The following is a 12748-nucleotide window of genomic DNA, read 5'->3' on the forward strand; positions in this document are numbered from 1 at the left end:
CTCTTTCTTCCTTCATTTTCTCTTCGAGCAGCTTCCCGCTCACCTTCTACTATCATTGCCTTCTGAACCAAAGCAGCATAGTTCTTGATCTCCAACATCGCTATTTGACTCCTAATCCACGGCTTAAGTCCCTGCTCGAACCTCTTAGCCTTCTTTGCTTCAGTATTCACGTACTCTGGTACGAACCTTGACAATTCCGAAAACTTCACCTCATATTCTGCTACCGATATTTCCTCCTGTCTAAGATCCAAAAATTTCATCTCCAACTGATCTTGCATATAACTTGGCAAATATTTTTCCAGAAACATCTCAGTGAACTTCTCCCAAGATAAGTCTTTGCCTTCCAACAACGCCTTAGAAGACTCCCACCAGAAACTTGCTTCATCCATCAAATAATAACTTGCGTACTGAGCTTTCTTATCGTCCTTAACTTCGGCTAGCTCAAAGGCTTTTTCCATCTCTCTCAACCACGACTGTGCTTTAATCGGATCTGGCAAACCTAAGAACTCTGGAGGATGAACAGATTGAAAGTGCTTGAAATTTCCAACTTTTGGGGCCACAGGTTGTTGCAAAAGCTGAGCAAGTCTGCTCATCAAAGTGGTTTCTGGGTTTATTTTTGGGTCTTGGGTGGGAATTTCTTCTTCTTGGTGATCTGGTGAGTTGGCCATTTCTTACAAACCTGATTGAGCAACTATTTAGCAATACGATAGCATGGCATATATATAACAACAATTTTTTTATGAAATCTCTTTTGTGGGTTTTAAGTTTTACCCAATTTGCACATGCAATCCTATTACTACATAATTCTCATATCAGTGTTGTTTTATCATGGCACGGAATAGGGTTTTACGATCTTTAGACATGGTTGTACGAAAACATAGCTGTATTTAAAACATGGCATTGAGAACAGTTTATAAGATAAATAAGGTGCACAAAGGAAAGCAAGATAATAGATTTATTTAAATCAAGGGTTACATAGGAAATATTCTGGATTTTAAGGTTCTGAAACAAGGTACAATAAATAGCAGGGTTAAACAGAGGAAAAACTGGAAAACATCCCCCTATCTACCCCTAACTTCCAACTACTACTACTACTGCACTGGTCTGAAATACAACAAGATAAATGAAAAAGGGATCCCGGCATCTGACCAAGTTTCCCAAAGCCTACCGGCGCTGAAAACAACAACAACAATCTACGGGCTCAACCAACAGTCCCGTCTAATCATCTAGGATCTCTCTCAACACAACCAACATCCAGCGAATGATCTTATGCAGCCTCCGGGCCTCAGCATCAGCATCACTAGTGGATGGTCCCTCATCCAATCTCTTCCTGGCAACCTGCTCCACCATCTTCACTCGAACTCGCCACTCATCATCTATAACAGAAGCACTATGCCTAGACTCTCTGGCTAGTCTATCCACCAAAGCTCCTAACTCAGGAATGCGGAAGTACACAAAGTCTCGGTCCTGGGCTAACTTGACACCAATACTGACAGGAACAGTCTTAGGCATCTCCGACCCTGGCTCAGGGGCAGGGGTCTCTGAATCAGGCCTCAAGGGTGAAATCTGCATAGGGATCACACTACTCTCAGAAGGGTCCTCCTCTGGGTCTGAACTAATATATACAAGCTCCTCTGGAGAGGGTGGAATAGGGTCCACAGGGGTACCAGTCAAGCTAATCTCTGAGTCTGAATCACTACCACTACTAGGATCCTGAGAGAAAACACAAAACAGCAACCAAGAAACAATGTTAGGGTCAAATAAAGCTTCCAGCTAACTCACACCCTAACTCTAGTTTCTGCTTTACCAATTAAACACTTTCCTTAGACTATACCTAATAGTCTAACTCAACTCTACATGAGTCGAACTCTCTCGCGATATAGATATATTCCCAAAATACCCCTTTTTAAAACCTAACTTGTCTCAGGGACTAGATCATGTAGCTCTGATACCAACTTGTGACGCCCTCAATCTCGGGATTAGGAAATGAGGACTCACACACCTCTATTCTAATAATTAAATATGCATAAACCCCGATTAACTACTAACAGGATCAGCAGGATAAAGTATGAGACAAGATTATAACTACCAATCACAGAATATAACTTACAAACCCAAAATATTATTAAATAATCAATATCGATTCCGGCTGGGAACCGACAGATAACACATTGTATCTTTAAACACCTCTTTCTAGGCGCGAGCTCACTCATAACCAGTACTACCTGCTCTGGCAACTGGAAGTCCTCAACACGGTAGGGACCACCAGGTACGCTCTTACGAGCAGTGGGCCTAAGCCTGGCCAATTTCTTGCTTAACTGCCATGGTTAGATTAAGACAAAACAAATGAGTATAAAACTCAGCAAGTAACTAAATAGCAGTTCTACAATATCAAATCTCAATATACTTTGAACAAACTAGGGCATTCTACTTTAGCTAATCTAGGTGGCAGATTTCCATATTTTTTTTTCTTTGGGATAAGGAAAAGGTATCCGAAGAATAGTTGGGCTTTCAAGAAACAAAGCTCGAAACAGGACAAAAGCCGACATTCATCACAATTCATTATAGGATCAAAATAGATCTTTCGATAGAGGAAAGCAACAGTATTTCAAGATATAGAATCATTCATATGATCAACAATTTCAGGAATCAGGGTTCTGAGCTTTAAGCTCCACAATAACATAATCAACTCTTTTCAAAACAGTATAAACCATTTTCATTTCCAAAAATCAATTTACTGAATAAAAGTTTCAGTTCCCTTTTTAAATAATCATTTAGAACCCTTGATTGGATCACTTATCTTTCCATTTTATTATATACAGGTGATCAGCCCGTATCGACCTCCATTCCGGTCTTTAAGGTACCATTCGACATAATTTCAACCTTAAATTGGACTAGTCCCACTAGCCTCTTACCATGACTGGACTAGTCCCACTAGCCTCTTATGTCTCAATCCAATCCATCAGGAATTCATTCGGAAAACCTTGAGTTGGAAAAACAAATAGGTTTTCTAAAATCCATTTTATCATTACCAAGCATTTGAAATCATTCGGACTCTTTCAAGTCGAAACTCATTCTTAATTCAGATTTTAAAGAAACAAAGTTCAGGGAGTGAATCAAAGATACGCAAGGAACAATTCTCAAGAATTCTGTATTAAGGATAATAAGGTACTAAATTTGAAGGATCAGTAATAACTTAGGGATCATTAGGGCGATCAAGAGAAACAGGGTATCATTAACAGAGTTATCCAAGATAATTAAAGGTTCAATATGATTCATGGCATTATAGAAAACTGGAACAGAAAGGCAGATTATCAAAGGGTGAAATTAATAGGATTATCAATAACAGGTTATCAAGAACAAGGGTACTTCAAATCAATATCAGGGTTTCATAAAGCAAGGGTTTTATACTTTAACATTTCAATACTCTACATGGTATGAACAACATTTCCTTTATAATCATTTACACAAGTAATCAGAGTTACTTGCCTGAAATTGCTTTCCTGAGGGTTGAACTACTGCCACCTAGTATACTTTTCCCTTTCTTAGCCCGAATGCCCTCACGCTCCGAATCTACAATAAAAACTAAAAATCTTAATTAGATTCCCAACTCTCGTTCCCGGAACGATCTCTCTATACGATAACTCGATTATATCTTTGACTCGAGCATACGAATATAGCTTATACAAATAAGCACACAGCACATAGCACATAGCACAATCCTTTCTCGAAGTTTTTATATCCTTATATACCTAGCAATCAAAGCGTACTCGCTTGACCTAGGCTATTTCTCAAATCACACTAACACGACTCTTTTACGAGTACTAGACTCATTTACAACCAAACATTTACGTGCATACTATCACTTATATCAATCGACTTAATTCCCTTTTCTTTTATTCCTTAATTCGAACCAAAACAACAATCCAATCAAGCAAAATCAAAGATTTTCACATATAACACTCAATCATTCTTTCAATTACCAAAATCAAGTTTTGACCTTTATTTCTTATGGCCTATTCGGCCTTAACACTTATCACAATCAAGAATCAAACATGCAAAAATAGATTTTGACATGCAAGGTTATATACCACATTTCTTTCTTGTTTTAATCCCCTATTAAATCATTCCATTCATTAAGTCACCAAACCATGCACTACTTAGTGATTTCAACTTAATCAATCTATCAAATTAACATGCATACACTTAATCACCAAGTTATCCCCTTTTTATCTTGTTTTCATTCGGCAAGAACATAATTTTCAACTCAAAGACTAATTACTAGCATGCACTCATTGATCTCCTTTAAAACTATCATGCGATTGCTTTTAAATCATACAAACTTAGTGTTTACCAAGATTATCTCACCAAATTCAGTTTCCTTTCTTATTAACTCAAAAATTCGAACCTAATCAAGTCTACTCACAACAAACCACTTTAAAGATTCAACCCATTTGGGTTTATCAAGAAAACACACATACAAAGATCAATCTTGACATGCAAAGTCCTATATCACATTTTCAACTTGTTTTAAGCCTTAACTTAGTCATTTAACTCATTTTCATCAAGATTTCCGAAGCACAAAGCCAAACATCACCTAATAACTCAACCTTAATCAAATTATTCAATGCATGCATTCACTTAATCACAAATCAATCTCTTTTAAACCCATTTTCCATTCGGCAAACATTCAAAATTCACAATCCAAGAACCAAACATTGACATGCATCACTAACTTCTCTTTTAAATCAACATGCAACTCTATTTCCTACTAATTAAGCTTAGTTCATACCAAGATCAAGTCACAAAATTCAATTTCCCTTTTTATTAGCATAAAGCCGAAGCAAAAACTCACATGCAAATCATCAATTTTGATTTTCTAAGCAACAATCACATGCACACATTCATTTTACAATCAAGGAAATCATTTTACCAATCACATACTCAATTTTCAACAAAAGAAACAAAACCCTTTTTCAAGCTTTCAAGAAACCATAACATGCAACATTAAAATCCAACAATCACATCATGGAAAACCCATCGGCTCTCCTTTGGATCATGGCCGGTGGTGGTCGAACTTGAGAGAGTCCATGACAGATCTCTTCTCGAGTTTATGACCTCCAAAACCTCTTAAAATCACTCTTATAGTTATGCTTCAAGAAATTGTTTTTCTTAAACACAACCATAGTGATCACTTCAACAAAACCTTTATAATCACTTACATGCAAGTAGGAATTGAAGTATATACCAAGAATAACAACTAACGGAAGCAATATCTTGGTGTTTGAGTGTGTTTTAATGGTTGCATGCGAGTGAGAGAGGTGAGAGATGAGAGAGCCGGGAGGGAGTGAGAGAGAGAGAATGTGTTCGGGAGAAAGAAAGAAAAAGAGAGAAGAGAGAATGAGTGCTCGGGAAAGAAAGAAGAAAATGGGGAGGAAGGGGTTGATTTATACTCCACCAAAGCAAGGGAAAGATGGTAATTTAATAATTCCTTTTTGACTCACACATACTTTCTCTTTTTACTTAAATGCAACAAAATTCAAATATAAAATATATCTCTCCCGGGAAGTCGAGAATTATTAAAAATGACAATTTTAACATGTAGGTCTCGAAATTAGCTTTTTATCCATTACTCATAATAAGAATTTGAGTGAACGATTAATTTTATATGAATTTCGCAAACTTGCTTTAATAAATACATTTTCTACATAAAATCAATTTAAAAATGCAAAGATCAACAATCAAATTCACTTATCATTTTTATAAAGTCTCTAAGGTCTTTACAATGATAACAGAACAAATCCCATATTTTTATCTTACTCGGATGATTTTATAAAAATGCACAAAGGTTAAATAAACCCTTATTTAAATCAAATAATTCCTTTAAATCCATAAAAATATCACAGAGCACACAGTCATGCACACAGCCTAGCAATCACACATATACGATCATATAACGACTCAGGTCTGATCACAAATTTATTCCTCTTTATATCTGTATTCCCTTTTTATTCTTTATCATCTTTTACGCGTACCGGGTCACGTTGAGCCTGACGGCCCGACGCTCAGCATTTCGATTACGCTTCTCATTATATTTGCCAATCAACACGTCTCTTAAGATGAAATACTTTATTCATTCACTTCACATATAATTCACATTTTATATTATTTAATTCCATATTAGGACGGGTTTCGTTCTACCTGACGACCCGACACCATAGCTCGACTTCTAAGCTGACTCTTTAAATTGGAACGTTTTTATCTACGCTCCTTAACTCTAGTATACAGATAAGACAAATAATCACCGCTTAATCACATAATCTCATCACATAACACATACTTTACTTTCTTAATTACGACGCAAAATTCTCGGTCGTTACAATAACTGTGTTTGATTTGCAGTAATGTGGAATGAAAGAATAGTAGAAATCAAAACACTAAGTAATAAAACACAAGCTTTAAAACTTTCTGGTGGATTTGAATGTATCCGTCAGATATATATATATATATATATATATATATATATATTTGAATAGCTCACAGCTGCTTACAAGTTGAACAAACAAAACTATATAGAAATTCTTACAAATGTTGCCTTATCTGTTTCTCTGAGAAATGTAATTGCTTAGTTAATTGTTTACTTGCTACACTTGGTTTATATATCACCAAGTTTACATGACAGTAAGACAAGATAATAAAACAAAATATATCTAGCCTAAATCCATGCTACTTCACTACTCTATTCCAGCATTTTTGAATATCTTCACATTTGCATGGAAATGGTAATGCTTCTTTGTTTTCATAATCCTGCTTAACAGGCTGCCACATTCCTTTTGCATACTATCAACGCATGTGACTGTCAAGTCACTATCAACTGCTCTTTTGAAATTGAACATCCGTTGGAACTTCATTGGATCATCCGTTGAGGCTATGTATGATCATCCGTTAATACTCTGGGTGATCATCCGTTGAAACTTTATAGAACATCCGTTGAAGCTTTATCTGAGCATCCGTTGAAGCTTTATCTGATCATCCGTTGAAGCTTTGTGCAGCATCCATTGAAGCTTTATCTGAACATCCGTTGAAGCTTTATCCGAGCATCCGTTGAAGCTTTGTGAAGCATCCGTTGAGACTATTTTCTTGACAGTTAACTCCATTTCACTTACACAAGATTTCAAGGCATCATCTATTTACAATTGACCAACCTATCTTGCGTATCAATCTAGTAGCCAATATGACTTGAACATTTCTCACAAATCTAGTTCACTAAGCTTATACAAGTATGCATAAATGTGCTACTAACCTTATTTTACATAAGCTACTCTTTCAACGGATAGTGGAAGTAATCATCCGTTGAAGGCTACAAAATCACTAAGTTAAATCTACTAAGGTATTTTGTTTAACTTATCATCAAGTTCACGACATATTCCTAACAATCTCGCATCAATGCAAACCCGAAAATCACCGATTGATAATGATGATTGACTCCGGTAAATGGGACAAATGACATTACATATCTATTTGTCCGATAAGTGGTATCAAAAGCCACAACATTGCCAAAATTTTGGTAGGCCATTAGACATCTCGGATCAATCCATACTAGACACTTCAAACGATTCTCTTCACCAACTTCGGTCCTAATAAAATATTTAGAACTACTTTCTTCATTCAACCTATGCAACAAGTCCAACTCCGCTTGGGCATCACTAATATCAAACCTTTTCTTTCTCTCGTCTCTTATCACATTCCTAACATGTTGAACATTGAAACCAACTTTATCATTACCTTCATGAATGTTACCAATCACATTCATCACTTGCCAATTACGAACCCCCGAATCATAAAGAGTTTTAATCAAACTACGGGTAACGGTGTTGACATGTCTTTCGCGTTATACCAAATTCATCTTACTAGGGGAAACAAGACTGTGGTTGTGTACCAACTCAAGCCTAGTTATCTCCCAAAGACGTTTTTTCTTTTGATAATTGAAATACATCCTCACCTTGCACTTACTTTTAGGAAGAACCTCTCTACGCCGTATATTTTTAGTACTCTCGGCGACGACACTTTTTCCATAAAGCCTACAAACATATAAATGACCATATATCTCGTTGTCTTCATTACGATGACTCGCTTGAATTTTAATAGCAAATCCATTTCTTAAAGCATAAGCCCTTAAAAATGACCTGCCTCATCCGTATTTTGAGAAAATTGATTCAAATATGGAACTCCTCCCCCATCAATATTTTCATATATATATATATATATATCATCCTCTACATTATCATCTTCATCCTCACCCTCAACATTATCATTATCATTTTCAAGCTCATTTTCATCTTCAACATCAACCAAATCGTCATCTAAATTAATAAATTCCTCATTTTTATCTACAAACTCATCATCTTCAACAAATACAGGGTTTTTAGGTTCTTCACTAGTATGTAAATCATCAAGATGTAAAATATGATCAATACCTTTTTTTTTTCATTTTTAAATTTATGACGAAACATACGAGCAAATAAATTATCCGCCATGAAAAATTGAAATTGAAGAGAAGAAATATACCTTGAATTGACAAAAGTACTTGAATTTCTTGATAAAAATGCCCCAAAATCGCCTAAAATGTAAACTTGGAGAGTAGAGTTTTTTTGGAGATTTGGGTGTTTTTGTGTGGTGAAATGAGGGAGTGTTGGAATGCTGGGGATAAGGGAACAATACCAACCGCGAACAATTTCCGCGGTCCGTCGTTCCCAACCACGGACAATTTTCGCGGTCCGTTTGTTATCCCAACCCTTTATTCCTCATCCAACAGTCTACAAACCGTTTGTTACCAAACGGTCTACAACAAACGGTTGTTGTAGACCGTTCCCCATATAACAGAAAGCAAACAGGTGCTGCACAGTACACTTGCAGTTGGTTTGTAATTTGGCATATTTTTGTCCCACTAAAATGTACATTTGATTTCGGCATGAAATTTAAAAAAAGTGGAATGTTAGATGGAAAAATAAGAAAAGTAGTTAAAGTGATAAAATTAATTAATATTTAATATATAAAGTTAGTATAGTGAAATAAAGTAATGAGCGTAATTAATTTTTATGTTATAAATTTTTTATTATTTTTGATAAGTGTTGAAATGTATAGAATTAAATGAGATATTTAAAAAAAAAGTATATAGAAATGAATTTGAAATTTCCAGTTAGTCGCCTCTAACATTGCAAGCGACACTGGAATAGGCAGATAAGCATATTTTCACAACAAGAATTTTAAAATAAATAACTAGTCAGATTTTTAGTCACTATAAGCAAATTAGTTAGATAGATACTTACAAGTTAAATAACTAGTCGGATTTTTTTATTTAAATAAATTAAATAAATAAATTTTAAAAATAATTATCTCAATTCATAAATTTTAAATTAGAAAGATATGTAAAAACATAAATTTTAAAAATAAAAGTAAACAAAAAAATAAAAAATCAAAATAAGCTGAGAAAAAATAAGTCGTTGCTAACATTCAACTTATCAGCTTATAAGTCATAAATTCAACTTATAATCTGGGTAAGTAAACATTCGTCGATAAATATTTACCGACTTATAAACGAATACATAACTTATTTTGGGAAGCCAAACAGCCTCGAAATTAGACTTTGGAACTGAAAGTTTTTCTAAAAATAACTTGTGCTATATGATTAAAATTAATATTAGCAAACCCTCCATAAAAAGAGAACCGTGGACAATGGCTCTAGGTACCACTAGAGATGCACAAAAAGTCTGGGCCAGATTTACAATGGCTCTAGGTACCACTAGAGATGCACAAAAAGTCCGGTCAAACCCGTCCCGGCCCGATCCGGTCAAAACCCGGTCAAACCCGTCCCGGTTCCAGCTCGAGCTTCGAGGCCCGACGGGCCCTATATTTTTAGGCAAAGCCCGGCCCGACCCAATTAAAAGCCCGGGCTTCGGCCCGGCCCGATTAAAAGTCTGAAAAAACCCGGTTATAATCTAATTATTCTAATATATTTTCTTATATATTTATAGATTCACATTTACTATAAATATAAATAATAATTTAAACACATATAAATTAAATATTTGTGATTAATAATATTATTTATATACTTCGTTGCATAAATAATGAAAGAAAATATAATAGGTATACTATATATATTTGGATATTATTGTTATTATAACAATGATAAAACATATTATTCTATAAACATGTTTATTTTATGCCGAACTTATATGTTTTCAAAAAATATTTCATGTAAACTAATACATTTTTACGATGATCTAGTTGTTAACATATGTAGTCTTCGAAATCTCTAATAAAACTCGATCGATTTAAATTAGAAAAAAGCCCGGCCCGATCCGATTCGGATCAAAAAAAGTCTGGTTAGGCCCGGCCTGGTCAAAGTCAAAGCCCGAAAAGTCCAGTCAAATCCCGAGTTTTTTAAGATCCGATCAAAACCCGGCTCGGTAGGACTTTTGTGCATCTCCAAGTACAACAACCCTCAAAAATCAACACAGACATACACCAATATTTCTATATGATTAAAATTAATATACTGAAACCTTGATTAATGTGTATATATTTTTTAATCAGGTTAAGTTGGGTTGGAAAATTTTAAAAAATCAAAATTTATATTAAACCCATTTAAATCAGGTTTATCATTTTTTAATTCAAAAATATTCAATTTAAAAATTTCAGTATGAATCGGATAAAATAAGATCGGTTTAAAATTTGTTTGGTCAGTTTAACTCGAACAGTATGCAGTAGGGACATCCCAAACTTTAATTCAAGGCATCTGATTATATTCTATAACCCCTCAAAAATTTCTATATTATTATCAAGTCAATATTCTTGCAAACATTACTAATACCTTCAATATAAATTGTAAATCCCAACAATTTAATTACTCAATTTAATTACTCGAAATTTGAATAACGAGTACTCGAGTGATATCCAAAATTAGATAGAAATGAAGTTGCGTACAGGTATACTATAATTCTTGAACAAAACATTTATTATTTTAATGAAAATAATCAAATTAATAAAAAATAATAAGCAGAGCACGTATCAAAACCAGGAAAATACGAATACTTCCAAAATACAAATTACAAAAGATGAGCTTGAACAATTGTGTTGAAAATCACAAATTAAACAAAATAAGAATAGTAAAAAATTAAAGTATTGAAATCAGAAACTGAAATCTTGTTCTCATACACAGCATTGTCATTCTGTGTCAGAAGGTGTCCTAAGATTTACAGATCTCATCACTTTTCTAGTTCATACATATACAATCAAATGATTGTTTACATATAAACATACAAGTGAAACATATACAATCAAATGATAGTTTACATATAAACATACAAGTGAATTAAGAAAATAGTGAACGAATCAGAAAGAACGTAGCGAGGAGATAATTGGATCATTGTAATTCACCCTCCATCACTTTCCTCATATTCATCCGGGTATTTAATAATATCGGATAAATTCAATTCACAAACAGAAAATAAAAAATTGAAAACGAGATAAGATGTGTTTGAGAAAGTACAAGAGAGAGGAGAGGATGAATGCGATTATTTATAGGTGATGTATGAAACCCTAATTGGATGGATGGCTGTTTGGTAAAGCCTTTATATTTTCCCTCCGGACATTTTAGCCCCCGGTAGTTCTCTCACTTAATAATATTTTTATTTTTTAATTCTATTTTATTGAATTTACAAAAAAATATGAAAAATATCTAAAGTAAAAAGAATATAAAATTGTAAATAGTACATAAATTATTTATTTTTGTCTGACATATAATGTAACGTCAAATGACGTAATTTTCAAAATAGGTCGTCTTGGATAATATTATTTTGAAATAAAAAGCTAAAAAAGTTGGTACGTCTTGACCTATATAATTATATATTTAAAAAGAGAATTACAATTTGCATCCCTTAGTTTTGACCCAAAATCAGTGTCATAGAACTCGGCCGTTCCACCGATAAATCGGCAAAGTTGCTGCTGCCGATCTAGTTTCATTGAATCGCTCCGTTATGCGATTTTGATCAAATCGTGTCAAAACTCGGGTCAAATATAATTAAATCGGGTCACAGCATAAAACCTATCGAAGCGTTAATTGAAATGGCTTAAAACCTGGGTGGTGATGGCGGTGTTGTATCATCAGACTTTTAGTGTTGGTTACTTTCAATACTTGTATTCAGTATATATATAAGTATATGTAAGTATATATTTGTCAAACACGACATGTCCAAAGAAGAAGATAAAAAGATTCAAAGGCTCCTTTGGGCTTTTTTGCTACTAAGGCCCAAAAAGGAAGAGGAAATCGAGAGAATTAAAGACAAAGCTGAAGTGCCCAAGTCCCTGTTAGCCCCTCCATTTTAAATTTCTATGAAAATTTTAATATGATTTATTGTATTTTCTAGTTATCCTATTTCCGGTGGGTTTTAGACATTGATTTTTTTATGTTACCGGAAAATTGTACATTTCACTTAAATATTTGTAATATATTTTTTTATGTTTATATAAATATTTATTAATTTTAAATTATTTCCGATTTTCTACCGATTAATCCCCGATTCACCGATTAATCCTTATACGGTCATGTGACCGATCTTCCCCATTTCCGATTTTTGTAACATTGTCCAAAATCAATATTGTATATCTATTTTCAGAAATTACAGTTTCCATCTATGTTCTTTGAAACTTGATACAAATAACACTCTTTTCCCTAATTTTTTTT

The 12748-nt window shown here is 34.1% G+C and overlaps 1 non-coding gene across 1 annotated transcript; it reads right to left on the reverse strand.

Moving 5' to 3' along the window:
- Positions 1–11186: 11186 nt before the first annotated feature.
- LOC141716107 (small nucleolar RNA snoR31/Z110/Z27) lies at positions 11187–11282 on the reverse strand. The gene has a single exon (XR_012572832.1). It is a non-coding gene; the product is annotated as a small nucleolar RNA snoR31/Z110/Z27 (small nucleolar RNA).
- Positions 11283–12748: the final 1466 nt, after the last annotated feature.

The sequence above is a fragment of the Apium graveolens genome, chromosome 3 (genome assembly GCF_009905375.1).
Source record: "Apium graveolens cultivar Ventura chromosome 3, ASM990537v1, whole genome shotgun sequence".
NCBI lineage: Eukaryota > Viridiplantae > Streptophyta > Magnoliopsida > Apiales > Apiaceae > Apium > Apium graveolens.